Genomic DNA, 21,056 nt, shown 5'->3' with positions numbered 1-21,056 from the left:
GCGCTGCAGTCAGCAACAAGTGCCGCGGTTGAGGCCTTTGGGGACGTGATCACTGGTGCGTTGGAAGTGGTACTGGGGCCAATCTGGGCGTGGGTGCTAGTAGGGTTTGCATTGATAGGGATAGCAACGACTCTGTGCATTGCCATAAAAGGAAGCATTAAGAAGATTTTATTCGACCCCCGCGAAAGAGGGGTGTCTCTAGTTAGGCAAATGACGGCCCGCAAGAGGGGTGGTCGGAACGTCGTATTAAAAGGAGAAGTCGGCCAGCCGTCGGGCATTCGAGCCTGACAGCTCAGAGACAGGGACTACAAGAGAGAAAAAAAAAAAAAGGAACTAAAACTAATAATGGCAACAAACAGCTCAAGTGGGTTTTTAGATCCAAGGGGGAGGCCAGGAGCGATGAGAGTGAGTAACGAAGTTCAATATTGGGTTTTATTCAGTATCTGGACAGCCTACTGCTGTTCTGGGTCTTGGGATTTGCAACAACTCACTCGCCCCGTAATTTTGGTCATATCAATATTCAAGGTTTTGATTTTGAGATTTTTATACACAAGACACACGATGGGTTTGGGTCTTTTTGTAGTCTACATGCATGGCCGAATGTATGTTGACCCTGATACACCCAGAGGTATCGCCGAAATTGTATTGCTTATTTTGTGGAGTGTTTTGGAAGTGGTGTCAATTTTTGTTTATTATGTCGTTTTTGGGGTTGTCATATTGGAAGCGATATTGGTGATAGGAATGGCCATGTATGTTATAAAGATGGTAGCCGGACTTGACCAGCATGCACGCACCTCTGTCGCGTGGAGATGGCGTACGGCCAAACTCGTACTCTGGTGCGTGATATGGGGGTCATTGTCTGTGTTACTTTGGGTCGAAGTGGTGGACCAATTGGCAATGATAACCTGGTTTTTTACATACTCTGTTTTTTTTCCCCTCCCGCCCCGAGAGGCGGGAGGACGGCCGCAGAGAAGCCCCCCTATTGTATACCAAGGGGCTGGCAGAGGGGTGATTGTTTGATGAAGAATGTTAAAATTTGTGCTTCCATGTTTTACAGACTGTACACTGGTTTGGGGATGCACCTAAATGCATCCTGTGCGGAATGAGCCATATGAAATTGGCCTGGGTGATCGGGAGATCTTATGTGGGAAGCTGTTGTTATCAGGCCGGCTTTAGTTTGACTTGGCTGGTCCCTGACGGTCTGTATGTAAAAGAGGGAGAGCAGTCCAGCTTGGACCATCTCGGATGGGAAGGATGTGCGGAGTTGATGATCACCGCGACTCTGCTCGAGACAACTCGAGGGCCCCTAACAGCATGTACGGTTCTCACGCAAGGAGCAGGAAGAACCCACGGCACCATCTGGCCTTTGATTCACCTGACCTGGCGTCAACGGAACGGCACTCGATGCGTCACTTCGCATTGGCAATGTGGGCGCTGTCTGGCGGTGAGCGCTCCTCATCGCTTTCTCCCGGCTGACTTTTACACCCACCCGAACGCGGAATATGGAGCACACCGACCTATGGTGATACCCAGCGAGGCCCCTGTGGGGCTTGTCCGGCCTGCGCGTCGGGGAGGAGGACGGTACAGAGAGCCAGGCGAGGGTTCCATGAGGCGTCGGGATTCAGACGACAGCCGTATGTATGGAGGGCCTGGCTACGGTGATGATCCTCCCCTCGACTCGCCCACCAGCCCCGTACGGCTGATAAGCCCGCTGGATGTGGATGCAGCTCCTTCTGGGTCTGAGGACGACGATGAGGCTCAAGACAGAGAACGCGAGAGCGACCTCGGGGCTGAGGATGAGGAAGCAGATGTCGAGAGTGTGGTCACAGGGGATTCAACGCCACCGGTGCTGAGAGCCCTCGCGGTGGAGGACCACGCTGACGACGACAACGCTGCTGGTCGGTTGTCGCGCCTGATCAACGCCCTCGCAGAGATCGCCAGACAAGGTGATATGGCGGCGGCCTGCCCTACTTCAACAACCGCTGAGGTTGTGAGTATCTCAGACGGAGACGACGACATGACTGCTTAACTCGTAGCGGGGGAGGGAGTGAGCAGAGAAAATTTATACCTGTTTTTCAATCCAAGGAGGTGGTGTCATGTAACATGGGGGTAGAGATGGTCCAAAGGGTAGAATATGGATTGTTCACAGGGATAAATTGACAGAGCTAAAATTCCAAATTTGTCCAAAAGATGGCGCCAGACCAAAACATGAGACCAAAAGAGGGGCCAGAATAAGCTAGACCAGTTAAAATAGAAAAGAGGAACACGGTGTCAGAGTGTAAGTCACGCATGGAGGCACAAATGAAATTTTTATTATGTGTTTTTTATTTTTTGATTTCTTTGCTTGGCTAAAAATGTATTCTGTAACCGCTTTAAGCAATATTATTTGTCAATTCGATCAAGGGACCCGTCACTGAGAATAGTGGCGTGACATAAATTGTTTGGAGAAGCACAAATGAAATGTTATTATGTGATTTTAATTTTTTGATTTTTTTGCTTGGCTAAAAATGTACTCTGTAACCGCTTTAAGCAATATTATTTGTCAATTCGATCAAGGGACCCGTCACTGAAAATAGTGGCGTGACATAAATTGTTTGGAGAAGCACAAATGAAATGTTTATTATGTGATTTTAATTTTTTGATTTTTTTGCTTGGCTAAAAATGTACTCTGTAACCGCTTTAAAGCAATATTATTTGTCAATTCGATCAATTCATGTAACAGAAAGTAGGTCAAAGGTGAAAAGGGGAAGTGAAAGGTTTTACCACTAGCTGTGCATTTGGTGGAAAGTACTGCGTGGTCAGGGCGGAAACAGCTGCTAAAGGCCACAGAAAACAAAGCGTGGGAATGCTGGCCAGTCCCTCCATAGGCGTGGGAGTGCTGGCCAGTCCCTTCTATACGCGTGGGAGAACTGGGCAGTCTTACCCTATAGGGAAAGTACAGGAGAAAAGAAAGGGGAGGGGGGGAGACGGAGAGGTCTATAAAAGGTCCTGCTGGAGTAGCTTCAGGGCTTTTTTCCCCAAAAGAGCGCTTATACGTGAAGAGGCCCGGAGGAGTTTCAAGATTTTTTCCAAAGTCCCGAAGATCTTTGTGTGAGACGCAGGATCGCTGGACTGAAATTAACTTGGATTTACTCCCAAAAATTGGACTGGACAACTTTATAGGAGAAATAGGTGAGAGGGATTTATATTTTTTATGTATTTTAGCGAGAGGGGGGAATAGTCATCGGGCCGCCGGATTCCTCGTGGCCAGCCTGTTTCTTTAATTTGGATTTAGAAGCAAGATCGAACTGATCACTCGACTTTGCTTTCACCAAAAATAGCACGCAGCTGGTAATCACCGCTTCCCTTTTTTATGAACTGTGTTTTGCAATCGAATTGTTCTGGGATTGAATGATTTTATTAACACGGGTATCAGTGAGTGAAATTGTTCAGTTTCTGGGGTAATTGAGATTTGTAATTCTATTCCATGTTTCTTCAATAAATGTGTTTTGTATATTACTTACTTCGTTGTACGCGGATTTGTACTGAATATGCAACCGATGGTTTGGGGCCGATTTAAATAAAATAAATCAACGGAAGTGTTTAAATCGGATTATTATTTTGTGTAGAACGAAAAGTTATTTAACTATTTGAAAGGCTCAGGCCCGCTTCCCCTTTTCGACGGGCCGCGTAAAAAGTAACTCTGAGCCAGTTGGAGAATTAAATAACTTTCGTAAATATTTAAAGGAGGAGTGGATTTCGTTAGAAGTGAATTGTTGGAAATTTACTTCTTCTAAATAAATTAACGACGACGGTTGAAATAAATCAGTGGAGTTGGAGGAGAATAAAAATATTTCGATTGTCCGTCGGGCGCGGCTCAGTTCCCCTTTTTGACGGGCCGCGTAAAAAGTAACTCTGAGCCAGTTGGAGAATTAAATAACTTTCGTAAATATTTAAAGGAGGAGTGGATTTCGTTAGAAGTGAATTGTTGGAAATTTACTTCTTCTAAATAAATTAACGACGACGGTTGAAATAAATCAGTGGAGTTGGAGGAGAATAAAAATATTTCGATTGTCCGTCGGGCGCGGCTCAGTTCCCCTTTTTGACGGGCCGCGTAAAAAGTAACTCTGAGCAAGTTAGAGAATTAAATAACTTTCGTAAATATTTAACGGAAGAGTTGAGTTCGTTGAAAGTGAATTCGGTTGAGAATTTACTTCCTTTAAATAACATAACGACGATGATTAAAATAAATCAGTGAAGTTGGTGGAGGATAAAAATATTTCGATTGTCCGTCGGGCGCGGCCCAGTTCCCCTTTTGTCGGGCCGCGTCAAAAGTTAAATAGGACACAATCAAAAAATAGACTTGCCTTCCAAATTAATTATTGGGCAAATCTAAAGACAGCACGACATTTTTATTCGGTAAGAAAGTCGCTATTCTCTTCGAAGCAATTAAGTGGGGTGAAGAACTCCGACGGTCAAGTGCTAGATCTACGTATACGAGGTTAGAATTAATAATATAAAGGGCATTAATTTTCTTCTTAAATGCTATTATCGTCACACTTTTATTAATTCGATTCTCTTTCGAATAAAAAAAAGTTGGTCGGCTCGCTGCATGAGCGACCAAGTGGAACGGACCCATATCAACATTTACTTCGGCAAAACTAGTGCTTGGGTGCGCTATACAAACGAATCCCTGAGGTCTTAACAAAGACATCTAAAAAATATCCGTAACGAATAAGAACTTCAAACATTAGCGGGGAGCCATCAATACGATGCGGTCACTTCGAAGTCCTGCCTCGAATTGAGTTACTCGGCACGCGCTTCGGGTGACTTGAGAGGGATTGGCGTCGTACAGAAATTAGATTGATTCCGGAGGAGTTAATTTAACTCGGGTGGTTAGATTACGGACGAATCTCCGAACCCGGCTAAAACGAACCCGTTACTGGGAAGCCGGGGGCACCTGATTGCAAGAGGTGCGTTTGACAGTGCGCATAGTAAAAAGTGCTCTTGGCAGCTAGAGAGTGCCGCGTTGACCCCTGCGCATGAAGAAATAACCACCTGCAACGTTTGGTTTAGGTTTTAGGTGCATTTTTAATTTTATTGCTTAAATCGCATTTTCTCGACGAGCTGAGCACGTTTTCTGAAATGTGCTCCTCCCGTCACTCTGATTGGGTGCGCATAGTAAAAAGTGCTCTTGGCAGCTAGAGAGTGCCACGTTGACCACTGCGCATGAAGAAATAACCACCTGCAACGTTTGGTTTAGGTTTTAGGTGCATTTTTAATTTTATTGCTTAAATCGCATTTTCTCGACGAGCTGAGCACGTTTTCTGAAATGTGCTCCTCCCGTCACTCTGGTTGGGTGCGCATAGTAATATGCTGTTGTTTGAGGGGTGTTTGAGAATATCTTTCGTTCTTCACATGTCCTGAGTGTTGTTGTTAGTCACCTAAATGTTGAACAGAGGCTGTGATTTACCGAAGTCAAATTCCTTGTTTGGCACGCTCAAACATGGCGAATAAAAAACTCTTGAATCTTGAATCTTGAATAGTAAAAAGTGCTCTTGGCAGCTAGAGAGTGCCGCGTTGACCGCTGCGCATGAAGAAATAACCACCTGCAACGTTTGGTTTAGGTTTTGGGTGCATTTTTAATTTTATTGCTTAAATCGCATTTTCTCGACGAGCTGAGCACGTTTTCTGAAATGTGCTCCTCCCGTCACTCTGGTTGGGTGCGGATAGTAAAAAGTGCTCTTGGCAGCTAGAGAGTGCCGCGTTGACCACTGCGCATGAAGAAATAACCACCTGCAACGTTTGGTTTAGGTTTTAGGTGCATTTTTAATTTTATTGCTTAAATCGCATTTTCTCGACGAGCTGAGCACGTTTTCAGAAATGTGCTCCTCCCGTCACTCTGGTTGGGTGTGCATAGTAAAAAGTGCTCTTGGCAGCTAGAGAGTGCCGCGTTGACCACTGCGCATGAAGAAATGACCATCTGCAACGTTTGGTTTAGGTTTTGAGTGCATTTTTAATTTTATCGCTTAAATCGCATTTTCTCGACGAGCTGAGCACGTTTTCTGAAATGTGCTCCTCCCGTCACTCTGGTTGGGTGCGCATAGTAAAAAGTGCTCTTGGCAGCTAGGGAGTGCCGCGTTGACCACTGCGCATGAAGAAATAACCACCTGCAACGTTTGGTTTAGGTTTTAGGTGCATTTTTAATTTTATTGCTTAAATCGCATTTTCTCGACGAGCTTGAGCACGTTTTCTGAAATGTGCTCCTCCCGTCACTCTGGTTGGGTGCGCATAGTAAAAAGTGCTCTTGGCAGCTAGAGAGTGCCACGTTGACCACTGCGCATGAAGAAATAACCACCTGCAACGTTTGGTTTAGGTTTTGGGTGCATTTTTAATTTTATTGCTTAAATCGCATTTTCTCGTCGAGCTGAGCACGTTTTCTGAAATGTGCTCCTCCCGTCACTCTGGTTGGGTGCGCATAGTAAAAAGTGCTCTTGGCAGCTAGAGAGTGCCGCGTTGACCACTGCGCATGAAGAAATGACCATCTGCAACGTTTGGTTTAGGTTTTGGGTGCATTTTTAATTTTATTGCTTAAATCGCATTTTCTGGACGAGCTGAGCACGTTTTCTGAAATGTGCTCCTCCCGTCACTCTGGTTGGGTGCGCGTAGTAAAAAGTGCTCTTGGCAGCTAGAGAGTGCCGCTTTGACCACTGCGCATGAAGAAATAACCACCTGCAACGTTTGGTTTAGGTTTTAGGTGCATTTTTAATTTTATTGCTTAAATCACATTTTCTCGACGAGCTGAGCACGTTTTCTGAAATGTGCTCTGTTAGAGATTTGCTCACTCCAACTTATTTTGCAAGAACCAAACAGAAGACAAGCAAGTTCTTTTAGACACCTGCAGGTGGAGAGTCCATTCGTCGCTGTCTGAACAGCGATTATCGAATGAAGTCTGAACTCTCCTTCCTGCAAGGGCATATTTATTAGGAGGAACAGAGTGGGGGTGAGAGTGGGGGTCAGAGTAGACAAATGGCTGAAGCCCCTGGCTGATCAAAGCACAGCAGGGGGTCCTTCACGATGTTGTGTGAACTAAACAACTTTGATTGCTTCCTCTGCAGCTAGTCACTTTGTTCTACTACTTTTGTTAAGACAGGACAGGCGAGTTTAAGTATTACAGGTTACATTCCAACATAATCATAGTATCAAGATAACCTGGAAAACCCTAACATCTCCCTCCTGTTTTATCATATGATTATGTCACCCCAAACAACAAAGACAAGTAAGAAAAAAACACATATATATGTATAATGAAGAAAGAAGAATAGGAAAAATAAAAACAACAAACAATGATAGCAACACTTTCCAGTGAAGATGAGGCATTACCTTAATACCCCAGATCAAACTTGTTGTGTAAGCGAAAAACCTGCTGGCCAAATGTTATTAGCAGGAAAATTCTTACACGGTCCCTTTGCCTTAAGGCGACCAGAATGCTATCAATAAAAACAAAAAGAAAAACAAAGAAACAGTACATCAGCGTATCCATTACTTGCGAAGCATATTTGATGGTCAAATCAACTAGTTTCCGTAATACATGCTCAACAGAACAGCATCTACGCAATCCACGTCTCATTATCATTATCACATCTGTCACGTCTAAGAAGTTGTATATGTGCTCGCATTTTCGTCAGCTGCTGATGTTCTAGTCTGTAGGTGAGGTCTGTCACACACACTGGCGCACACACTCGTGTCCAGTTGGCAGGCAGCATCGGACAACTCCCGTGACCACAAAACCATGATCCGTACTGAACAGGCACGTGCACTCATAGGATGCAGGTGAGGCAGTGCCTCTGAACTTCTGGCTGAAGTAGGTCCCGTCCGATGGTGCAGCCATGTTGGTAGTAGAGCCCTTACACCTTGAAAACGGCTCTCTCATCCTGGCACACAGCGGTGATGTCCAAAGCTCCCATCCAGTTTCCTCCTGGAGAGCAGTCGTCGTTAATGCATTTGTGGGTCCTGCAACCTTGGGTGCAACATGTGTAGTCAGCAAGACTTGGAATGGTCCCTCCCGTCGTGGCTGGCCCAGTTCTTTCCTTTGATGACCTCGATGTAGACCCAGTCTACTGGATTTATGGGGTTGTCGACCTGTGAGGAGGAAAGATCAAGCGGCAGTAAATTTGTCTTTGACACAGTTTGAGCGTCCTGTTCATATAATCTGCCAAGGACTGCTCTTCATCTGTTGTTTGCAACTCTCGTAGTCAATTGTAGTGCCCATTTAACTGGCAAATAGGAATGTTTGCGGGAAGAGTTTGAACACTTCCTAATGATTCCCTTTAACCAAAAACTATTTATGACAGGGGCGTTCCCATTTATTGCCTCCTGGTTTAAAAGAGATTGTCTTATCCATGCCTTCTTTGTCCTCACACGCTCGCACCCACACAGGGTGTGAACACACACACACACACACACACACACACACACACACGCACCCACGCAGACAAAGAGATTCTAATCCATCTCTCATGTAGCTTCTCTTGATAGAATCTCCTATTGGTAAATGTATAGCAGACGTTTTAGCATATAATCCCATACTCTGCTCTCTCACTTCTACTTTTTCATGTCGGTGCAGTCGTAGGTGGCCCCTATTGCAGTCATTGTCTTGTTAACTGTCGCCTTGTGACTCCTATGCATGATTGTGTGAATGTCAAAAATTGAACGTACCTAACTTTCTGACCATCCAACCTCCACTGTGGTGCAAAAAACTTACTATGGTATTGAGTAGGTACATTGAGCAACCTAGCTTCCTCCTGACTGCCAAATGTCCTGTTCTAAAATTTATATAACTCGACCTCTACGTCTTAAGCTTGATGAGCCAAAATATAAGATCTTGCTCTTGTTTCCTACCGTTTTAGCCTATTTGTTTTATCCAAATCCGTTCAATCTCTGATTATAATCTGTAGCCCTACGTATTTTTCAAATTTTTATTTATTTATTTATCAAATCTCCTCAGTTCTGTCAAACTCAGTGCACAATGAACCTCCCTTCCACTTTGAAGCAAGCTTCACCAAATTTGGGAACGCCGTAGCAAGGAGTGCGATTTGGTTGTCAGACACTCCAAGTCCATATCTTTTTGCCGCACTTCACCCTATCAAGTTGGTGTTCTTTTGTTGTTGCTTCAGAGCGACCCCATCCATCACTCTTGAATGAGTCCATTGTTCAAATGAGTCAATTTTCATCATTGTGAGTTCCTCCGCTTTTCACTGTCTTTTCTCGTCCCCGAGGATGTTGTATTTCCTCCGGAGTGTACTTGTCCTCCTCCAAGCACAACAGCAGTCTTTTCTTGTCCTTCGCCAAAGGTCAAAGGTGCTTCAGAGCCAGGCACCATTTTGTGGTTGTTCACGGCTGCAGGCGAAGTCTTGGATTGGGTTTCAGGGGCCCTGACACTGAGAATGACAGGCTGGTTTGAACACTTGTAAGACTATTTCCAAATGTAGCTGCTTCCATCAATTTGCTGGTAACATTTATTTACCAAACTTCAAATTCTCCTAATAACAGCGGTCTCGTTTTTATATCGTAAATCCTGCAACTCATCCTATTTTTGAGCTACATTTTATCTATAGTTCCAATTTAATCGGACAGTATGTTGTCTTCTGTATCATTATTGAAGATCAACTCATCGAGGTCTGCTTTCCACATCAAGCCCTGATCTGTATGTCTTGACCTATCACATGTTATTGTCATGCTTGCTCAAAAATGTGACTTAGAGTATGGTGCTGTGAATTCTCAATCTCCCCAATGAAATTGGATCCCACCTCGTAGTTCTTATCGTTCTCATGTTCCTGTTAGCCTGCAATCGTCCAAATCAAAAATGTTTTCTTTTAACTGTCTTTCTTTTGAACCTCTAAATCTCTCGTGTTGCTAACCTATCTACACCAGAACAAAAAAAAATTACCACAATATAACACCAAATGTATTCGAAAATTCATTGTCATAAAGTGTTGTATTATTACTATCTTCCACTATCTGTCCTACTCACTCCCCCCCTTTTGAGGCTTGGCAACGCCCATGCCTCACACCTTGACAAACTTTTTGGGAGAATGCGTTCTTTACTACATACGATTCCATCATCATTTAATTTGACTTTCTTTCCAAAACGCTTCTCAATTTCTCAGTTCACACATCTTCTACATGTGTTACTGGTTCTCCAGTTTTTTTTCTCTAGTTAATTATCAATCCAAAAGCTACGTGTTTCTTTCTAACATTCAACCTGCTCAAAATCACTCTTTCATCAAAGTCGCTCTACTAATTTTCTATAGTAGTCGCCAACAACTTCAACCATTCAACCTGTAATTTCTTTTCATTCAGGCTATCATTCATCAATGTTCATTTGCATCTCACACGCAGTCTCCAAAAAGGAGTCTTTCTATCACATTGGTCCCAATTCATCCAAGCTCACCACACAACATTCATAGATCATTTCCAACTCAGGTTTCCTGGTAGAACAATCCACCAATTCAAAAAAACTTAACTAAAACAAACAATTGGCAAATTAATCTGAAGTTTTTCTTTGTTTTTAAATTTGAAGAACTCAATCTCTCAGATTTAGCTTGCATTTAGAATTTTATATAATCTTATAACACAACCAATCAATTATTCCAATTAAATGTAGCATTGCAAAATCTTAAATTCACAATTCAGCTTCTTCCAATTCCTGAAAGCATGTTCTGTTGTTTTGTTAACTCCGAATTTCTCATGAGGGCTTGACACTAACATGCACTAGTGTGGATTAGTTTCTGCTTGCAAACAGATTTCTCTCTTTTTCCTCTCATTTTTATCTTTCAAAATCATTTCTGTTCTGCGGTGCAAATTGGATAGACCACAGTCTAGCAAATTTTTTTTATACTAAAACTTTAGCCAATGTTCATCATTTTAACATATACGCACACACATGCACAGCTCTCGCATGCAAAAGGTAGGTCTCAGCCACAATGATTCGTCACAGGCTGGCCATTTCCTGTGGTCGATCATGAGCTGGTCCCTCCCATGCACACGAGGACAGCACATTCTAATTTTATTTATTTATCTTCTAGAAGCAAGTTGCATTTCTTTACCACTTGATTTGCATATTTTAACTTCAGTGTAACACAATTTGAGCTCTAGTCATTTGTAATTTGGGCATACAAACAGCATTGTCATACTTCTTGGATGGACAGGACTTCTAATAATCTAAAAAAAATTCTAATAATCTGACAATGACATGTTTTGCTGTCATATGGGCATCTATTCTTTCTTTCTCTGTATGAGCATAAGCGGTCAAAGAGGAGGAAGCTTGTCATGCTAAACATTTGGCTTCTCCTCTGCTCTTTCCTCCACCCTTTGATTGATATTGTTTTGCAAAACGACACTCTCGTGTGAAGTGTCCTCGTCTCCCACAGTTCCAACAGTTGTCAGAATCTCGTGGGGGTTTTGAATTATATGGCGGCCTGCGACCTTGTTGGCCTCTACCTCTCCCTCTAACCTGCTGGGACCCTTGGAAGAAGACTGTTGTATCTTCATCTAGTTCATCATCATCATTATCTAGATGAAATACATCAGAACTTTTGCCTTTTTTGATCACTTTTCCAGCATGTCTGGCCCATTGCATAGTTGTTGTCACACTTGCAACATCCACTTCCACCAAATGTTTCCTCACCCAGTTGCCTATTTCAGGGCGGAAATTAGTGAGGAGCGCATTTTTAAGCTGTTGTTGATAAGCACTCTCAGCTGTATCATTGAATGGGATGCCATTATGTACCCAGAATTCTTTTTCAAATCTCAATTGAATGGCGGCCTCATCACTTTTCAACTTTCTATCTTTTGTCTTTTGGATTTGTTCTCTTCTTTCTTGTGAAGCTTTCAACCACATTTTAGCACTTCTACCACTTCTTCCACATTTCAAATTTCCTTGTACTCCATACATTTTCTTCCACTTCAGCATGTATTGCATACAATTAAGAAATCTACTTGCCATGAACTTCTCGTTTTAAAGAAGAGCAGAGCAAGAGATTTACCGTTCTTATTTCCCATCTTAATTTTAGTAGTTTAAGGTTTTACAATTTTTTTCAATTTTTTTTTTTTTTTTCTTTGAGGATCCTCAATGCAGGTTTAAATTGACCTTTCAACAAATTACTAGCCTGTTTTATTGCCATGGATCAACGCTAGAACTGCTTCTTAGTCAATTCATCCTACCAGTCACACACTCAATCACACAAACTCCAGCGCTTTTTTAGGCCTCATGGCTCGGACAAACCAAAGCCGTATCTCATAGCTCGGAAAAACCAAAGCCGTATCTCATAGCTCGGACAAACCAAAGCCGAATCTCATAGCTCGGACAAACCAAAGCCGAATCTCATAGCTCGGACAAACCAAAGCCGAATCTCATAGCCCGGACAAACCAAAGCCGTATCTCATGGCTCGGATAAACCAAAGCCGTATCTCATAGCTTGGACAAACCAAAGCCGTATCTCATAGCTTTAACTTACTTGTCCCCTGGTTCGTTGCACCGCCGGATCCCGTCAATCCACCTCTGTCAGACGAAGGCAGACCTAAGATGCTGGCCCAGCGAAGAATTCTCTTCCCAGGACTTTCTTTTCCAGGTCCTCCTAATGGACGCTGGCTTGTCGACAATGCAGCACGTCCTCCTTCGCCGGTCAGATGGTGGGTATGAGGATCCCGGGTTTCGGCACCAAAATGTTAGAGATTTGCTCACTCCAACTTATTTTGCAAGAACCAAACAGAAGACAAGCAAGTTCTTTTAGACACCTGCAGGTGGAGAGTCCATTCGTCGCTGTCTGAACAGCGATTATCGAATGAAGTCTGAACTCTCCTTCCTGCAAGGGCATATTTATTAGGAGGAACAGAGTGGGGGTGAGAGTGGGGGTCAGAGTAGACAAATGGCCGAAGCCCCTGGCTGATCAAAGCACAGCAGGGGGTCCTTCACGATGTTGTGTGAACTAAACAACTTTGATTGCTTCCTCTGCAGCTAGTCACTTTGTTCTACTACTTTTGTTAAGACAGGACAGGCGAGTTTAAGTATTACAGGTTACATTCCAACATAATCATAGGATCAAGATAACCTGGAAAACCCTAACATGCTCCTCAGAGAGTATTACAATGCCCTAGGCTTTGATGTCTATTCATATGCAAATGAGTTAGGGGTCATAAAATTTTATGACCTTTTTATGACTTGTTATGGTATCATAAATCACCCTCTTTTGAATTGTGGCGGGGTTGGGGGCATCAAGATGGCGCCAGTCGTGACGGCGCCACCTTTGACTGTCGCCATTTTGGTTTGCTGGCGCCATTTTTAAGATGTGGATATGTATGGGCATGTATTTTTATGAATCAAGACAGGTGCAGCACCTGAGCTAGCTTTGCTAACAGTCCCTCTGAGCTACCTTTGCTTCCGGCTCGTACGTGTGAGATTGAAGGAGCCTTTTTGTTGAGAAGGGGAAGGGAGGGGGGGTGTTTGCGACAGAGGCGTCATTACAGTCATTACAGCTGCCAAAAGTTATCTGAAAGAGAAAAAAATCAAGGTGTTGTCGCATATAATTTGAGAAACAATAGCTCAGCCAAAGTTATCTGAAAGCGAGAGACGCATGTAATTTGGCAAACATTACTTTAGAGGATCAAGGGTTTTTTTTGGTTGAGAAAATCATTGAAGTGTCGCAAGGTGTTGGTGCATAATTTGACAAACAATAGTGGAGTCGGCATTACTAGGGCCAGGTGGAACCGTTTAACTTTGGAGGGAGACAGACGAAGGCGTCTGTTTTTTATGAAGGCTGTATAAGTTTAAAACATATCCTGATTTAAAAAAATGAAAAAAACAAACACGTGATACACAGAGGTGTGGTTTGGGAGAAGGGCCGGACCGGTTGTTCATATATTTACGTGAGAGTATCGTGCTGATAGTTCATAGGAAAGAGCTAAAGCTGCGGTGTTAAACTGCAAACCTGAAGCTCAAATCATGATAGCGGAGACACCGGTCAGTATCCATCTTTGCCGTAAAGGCCCTGACGGTTTGCTAGACGCGCCTAGGAAGAAACAAATGTATCTAAGACGTATGCAACAAAGGCCTACAGAAAAACTTGAGCGGAGCTGGCATCTAACACCAGAGACTCAATGGGGATTTAAATTTTTTTACGAGACTGGTGAGTTGTCTTTCTTTATGAGAAACCAAGAGAGCTCTGGATCAAGCAACAGCAACTACGTGCAGGCCCATGCATTTGGTACTCTGAACTCAAATGATTGGGGTGTTTTAAATCAACTCCTGCCAGAGGTTTTGACTGAATTTCTCAATGAATACGGGTCAGAAGGTGAGCTGAATGCAACTTGGATTTCAAAAATCACAGCCGGCGGGAGATGTTTTTTTCCGGCTGAAGGTTTCTCCCCAAACTGTTGATGGGGCAGAAGTTGGAGAGCTAATCGATTTAATGTTTCTAAAACTTGAAGCGTTTAACAGTGAATGTGGACTTTTCCAGACAATTTTGAATATACCATTAACAATGTGGTATGAAAAGATGCAAGCATATGGGGAGAGTATTACGGGGCTTTTTCTATCAAGCCGTGTCTGGACAAACGTTGTCGGAGTGAAACGTAAACTGGCTTTAGAGTAACCCTTACTAAAAAATTAAGTTTACACTACCCCCAACACACTAGACTGTTCCTCCTCTTACCCCCCTCTTTTTCTCACCTGCAGTCACAGAAAAGGTGGAGTTATAGTCATTAGCATAACTATCTAAATTGTATAAGAGCGGGCTTGCAGTCGTCTCTTTCACACACGCACGCACAAGAGAAAGAAGATGGCCCAAAAAATGCTTGCCAGAAGACTTTTACCACATTCTACACCTACGGGCATCACGTTCTGGTCAACCCCTGACAACTCTGATGCAGAGTCAGATGCTGCTGACGATGGGAACACAGCTTTCGTAGCGTCGCCAAGACCGACGCCAGCGGGGCCTGAGACATGGGCTGAAAGATTTGAGATTCTTCCGCTGCCACCATCTGACCCGAACGAATGCATGTCACCGATTCGGCTCGACGATCTCCAACCCGATTCTCTCTATGGAGCTTTGCCATCAACTTTCGACGTGTTTGAAACCCCTGAAACCTCGGGGGAGCAACAGCAGGAGGAGCAGCATGAACCGTGGTCCTCGTCACGAGCCATCGAATTGTTTGATGGCGCCTGCGCACGCTATCCTGAAAATGGTATGGATTTGCCAAGCTTGTCTGCTGCCGACATTAGAGTCTTACTCAGAGAGATAGAACCGGAGATACCCTGTGATTTTGAGGAGGCTGACGACACGATGGTCCTTGAGTTTGGAGCCGTTCCTCCGAGGACCCCGACGCCTGTGAGAATCAACACCCAGCAGGACACGGAGGCTGACGACACGATCGTTGACACTCCGATGACCTCGACGCCTGTGAGAATCAACACACAACAGGACGCAGAGTATAATATGACGATAGAGCCTCTTAAATGGTTGGTGATTGAAGACTACACACGCCTGAAGCTGATGCTGGTTCATCTTTTGTATGATGCCTTAATGAAGCATGCTAAATCTAAGTGTGACGGATGTGCTCTTGATGATCTTAGCCAAATGCACCATACATGCCTGTATGTTGAGGATCGAAACTTTTACTCATATGCGAATTACGAAGCAGTGACGGCTGAACTGTGCAATGCTGACTTCCTCCACACGTTGTCGACAATGTTTTTCTATTTTAAAAGCTCTGCAACGCTTATAAACATCCGCAATTCTGTTTCTGCCATTCTACATGACCTAGCTCATGAAGGCAAGATCTTCACACGGCTCCGTGCGATAAAACAAGAAGCTGGTGATACTGTTCTGACTCGCAACGAAGTCGCTCTATTATTTAGAACGTTTGGAAAAACACAATGGGAGGTTTTGTAAAAAAAAAAAAAAATGTGGAATCAATTGATGACTTTCCTAACAGTACTTTTAGATTTAACAGGGGGGCAGCTAAAGAAGTTTAAAACTCTAATAGGGTCCAAAGTAACACCATCTATGTTATCTTCATTCATGCGTTATGTTAAACCTTAGGATTTATAGAAAAACTTTTTTTTACCATGTTTTACACTTGTTTCTGTTTATTAGTAATGTTTTTTAAGAAGTAGTTTGAATTTTTCTGTAATAAACTATTGTGACCGTTTCTCTGTGTTTATTCAATGGCGAGAGATGTCTTCAGCTAAGAATCCTGATAGTTTTGGGGGGAGAGGGAAAAAAAAAAAAAAAAAAGCCAAATCGAGAGCGAAGTCCGCCCAGGGAGAGTCACGCCTACATAGAGGGAAAAAAAAAAAAAAAAAAAAAAAAAAGCCAAATCGAGAGCGAAGTCCGCCAAAGCAGCAGTGCGTTCGGACCTCTCATCTCGCGCGTTTACCAACCTCGACTTAACCCCCCGCTAAATTTTTTTTTGAAATAATGCTCACTAAAAAGGGGCTCGTGATGGACACGTTGGAAGACCTGTCCAAGGAAAACTTCAAAAGGTTTGTTAAGGCTCTGGTGAACCGCCGGGGTAACATAAAGGTGGCAAAAAACAAGGTGCAAGATAAGAACTTTATGGACGTAACCGAGGTGCTGGTGTCCACTTTCACCGACGACAAAGCTACAGCCGTGGTCTCCGAATTGCTCATCTCCATTAAGTGCGCCGACGAGGCCGAAAAGCTCGGTAAATTCATGCGTTATGTCAAACCTTAGGATTTATAGAAAAACTTTTTTTTACCATGTTTTACACTTGTTTGTGTTTATTAGTAATGTTTTTTAAGAAGTAGTTAGATTTTTTCTGTAATAAACTATTGTGACCATAAAAGTGACTGTTTCTCTGTGTTTATTCAAAATCGCGAGATATCATACCTGTTTGTTTTATTAACAGCGTCACAATCTGATATCCATCAGAGCTTACCTAACAATGGGTGGCGACAGGTGTCTTCAGAGACTCTATTATTGTGCTAAGAATCCAGCGAGTTTTGGGGGCGAGAAACGGCTGCACAGGGAAGCGATTAATAGCTGTAAAAACACTAACATAAGAAAAGTAAAAGCTTTTTTATCCGATCAGGATGCATACACTTTACACAAACCAGCCAGAATAACTTTTCCTAGAAATAAAGTTTTTGTTCGAGGTCCTATGAGACAATTCCAAGCAGATTTGTGCGATATGCAATCACTAGCACGCTACAACGATGGCTATAAATATTTACTAACCGTAATCGATATCTTCTCGAAACGTGCATATGTACGTGTTTTGAAAGCTAAAACAGGTACACAGGTCACCAAAGCATTTGAAGATATCCTGACAGTTAGCGGTTCACCATTACGCCTTCAAACAGATAAAGGGGTGGAGTTTTTTAACAAACATTTCCAGAAATTAATGAGAAAGCACAATATTACACATTTTTCCACCGCCTCGGACACTAAAGCGCAAACGATCGAAAGATTCAACAAAACGTTAAAAACGCGCATGTGGAGGTATTTTACATTTAAGAACACACAACGATACGTGGATGTAATTCAGGATTTTATTGTCAGTTATAACGACAGTTTTCACAGCAGTATAAAAATGAGACCGAACGCTGTAAACGAAGAAAATAAGAATATTGTCTTCACTAACCTGTATGCCAAAAGTCCTTTCCGACGGGGGTACAAGTTCCGGTTCGCACCGGGTGAAACTGTGAGAATTTCCAAAATAAAAGGCAATTTTGAAAAAGGTTATTTACAAAGTTACACGGATGAAATGTTCAGAATAAGACAACGTCTCCATCGTGTTCCTCCCGTCTATAAAATATCGGACTTGGATGGTATGCCTGTAGAAGGTAGCTTTTACGAAGAGGAATTACAAAAAGTAAAAATAAAAAAAAAATAAAAAATTTTGCATACAGAAAATTCTTAAATCACGTACTGTGGCAGGTAAACGCGAGTCCCTCGTACACTGGGTAGGATGGCCATCCAAATTCGACAGCTGGATACCCACAAAGAGTATTAAAAGCATTTAACGATCTCTAAAACAGCCATTCTGTGGAAATTACAAGATGGGTGAACACCAGAGAGAATTCTACGTCACATTAGCGTCAAATGCCAGTATACACCTTTTTAGCTCAAACACGCTCACAGAATTCAAAACCGAACTAGCTCAACATATCGATTTAAAAGGTTCGTGGGAGGTCGGTTTATGTGAGATTTCATACATAAACACAATACCCACCATTCCTGAGAAAAAACGGAACTTCTATTTAAAACAGCCTAAAAATCCGCCCCCTAGAGGTGATACGTTCCAAGATGACTCAGAAACTCGACATCTGCTTAAAACAAAAGGAGGTGTTTATCAAAATCATGACTCGTTAGCTTTGGACATTCAAACTCTATTAACTAAAGCGAGTAACAAAAAGATTGACGTCCGATTTGATCAACACAAACAGAGGTTCATGTTTTCGGGTGAAGAAGGATTGAGAATTATGTTCAAGAGCCCCCTGGCGTACATTGTTGGAATGACACCAGAGCATTGGCTGTCACTCAAACCGGAAGGCGTAAACGCACAACATCCTGCCGACAGACGGGCTGGATCTTATTTTATGTTCATCTACACAGACATAATACATCATCAAACAGTTGGTGACGCGTACGCGCCTATGCTTAGAACTCTACCTCTTGAAGGTAATTTTGGTGATGTTGTAAACAAAACTTTTAACCCGGTATACTATTTAGCTGTGCGCAGAAGCCACATTGAAACAATTTCAGTTTACCTGCGAACAGACCAGAACAACCCGATAGATTTCGAATACGGGAAGGTCATTCTCACTCTGCATTTTAGATCTAAATAATAATAAATTTAAAAAGAAATAATAATAAATTAAAAAAAAAAAAATGACGTCATCGTCAATGCATCCCGACTTGTATCGTTTTGTTGATTATTATGAGTGGGGGGCTCGTTTCAAGCCGGTTTTGCAGGGGCGCCGGTTCAGTACGGACGAGGGATTGGGTCTATTTTTGCAAAATTATTTCGTTTCGTGATGCCTATGTTCAAAAACGGGTTTAACTTGGCGAAGCCGCATCTTCAAGCCGCCGCTAAAAACATAGCAACGGATGTAGCGGGGCGCGTCATTCAAAGAATCCACCAGAAACAAGGCCCCGAGCAAGAAGGTTCCGGGCTAGCTGTATTGTCACGTGGGCGACTGGAACCTGGGGGGGCGGAGAAAAAGGAGCGTTAAAAGAAAAAGGCGCTCCACCGGTCTCAGACCAGTTGTCAGGAAAAAGCGGAGAAGACACAAGACAGATATTTTCTCTTAAAAAATGGCCCTTCTACATTTTAAAAGTCATGAGGCGACGCTATCAAGTCTGGATCTTTTTAGTGCGCCCCTGACGCAATTCTCCATAGAAGATAGCTCATATGTCGAATTTCAACCGTTAAAGCAATCGTGGACCAAGGCCCAATAGAATTTTTTATACCGGGGGACGGCTCAAAATATTTAGATTTATCCGACACTTTACTACATCTCCGTGCAAAGGTGACGCGTAGAGATGGGACAAATATTCCACCGCAGGAGCAAGTCGGCATCGTGAATTTCCCTATAAACACAATTTTTAATCAATTAGATATTTCGTTGGGTGGACGGTTAATCTCACAATCTAGTGCCACGCACGCCTACAGATCCATCATCGAGCTGCTGTTAAACTTTTCAAACAATTCTTTGGAGTCACAATTCACAGCAGGAATGTTCGCAAAAGACTCTAGGGGGCGCATGGACTCCATTTCTTTCGAAGAGGGCGTGGCTAACGCCGGTTTTGTGCGGCGCGCACAACAGATTGCAGGCTCACGTGAATTTCATCTTATGGGACCGCTTCATGGAGATATTTTCTTCTCCGAACGCCATCTATTGAATAATGTGGATTTGCGTCTAAAGTTAACTAGAGCTTCTGATGATTTCTGTCTCATGAGCGCTCCAGACAGCGATTCGTGTCTCAAAATACTCGGAGCGTCCTTATTTGTGAAAAAAGTATCAATCTCACCGGCCGTGGCAATAGGTCATGCCGCCGCATTACAAAAAGGTAACGCCCTTTATCCGTTTACAAGAATTAATATAAAAACCTTTAGTGTGCCCCAAAACTCAAGAATTTGCCATCAGGATAACCTATTCCTCGGACATATCCCCAAGCAAGTTGTAATAGCGCTCGTAAACCACAACAGTTTCATGGGACGGAGAGATTTAAACCCGTTTAATTTTTTGCATTATAACATAGAGTATTTAGCTCTCAGCCACGAAGGTCGACAAATACCTGCCAAACCTTTTCAGCCCAATTTCGAAGCTGGGATATGTACACGTGAATTTCATAATTTATACACAGCAACGGGGCGTTTTCTAAAAGATCAACCTCTCTGTATAGACCAACAGGATTTTAGTCAGGGCTATTCACTTTTTGTTTTCAATTTAAGTCAGGTGGATGACTCAGGCGCGTTAACGCCGATCAATAGTGGGGTCCTGAGACTCGATTTGCGTTTCAGAACGCCATTACCCCACACAGCGACCCTCATTGTATACGCGGCTTATGATTCGCTTATAGAGATTAATGCTAAGAGGGAAGTATTGATGGACTATTATTAACGCTATGAACGGTCGTGAATTGGACATGATTATGACCCGGATGCAGAGAACCTTATTTGGAGGCGTTTTCGCATCGGATGAGTTAGCTGACGTCAGAGACACGCCTCCGAAATATTACATCGTCAACACGCATCCAAGACATTTACCCGGAGAGCACTGGCTCGCTTTGACTTTAGAAGCGAACGGTTCGGCCACATTCTTTGATCCTTTTGGGCTGCCACCGGACAGCCCGTACTACCCGGCGAGTATATACAGATTTTTGAAGAAGCATTCTAAACGGGTCGAATATCAGAACGGGCAGTTGCAGCACGAGCTCACAGACACCTGTGGTCAACACTGTGTGTATTATTTAAGCCAACGCGGATGGGGGCACACTTATCGTGAAGTGCTGACTCATTACAATTCCGATCCTCTCCATAACGACGCG

The sequence above is a fragment of the Syngnathus scovelli genome, chromosome 14, assembly GCF_024217435.2.
Source record: "Syngnathus scovelli strain Florida chromosome 14, RoL_Ssco_1.2, whole genome shotgun sequence".
NCBI classification, from domain to species: Eukaryota; Metazoa; Chordata; class Actinopteri; order Syngnathiformes; family Syngnathidae; genus Syngnathus; species Syngnathus scovelli.
This window is presented reverse-complemented; position numbering follows the sequence as displayed.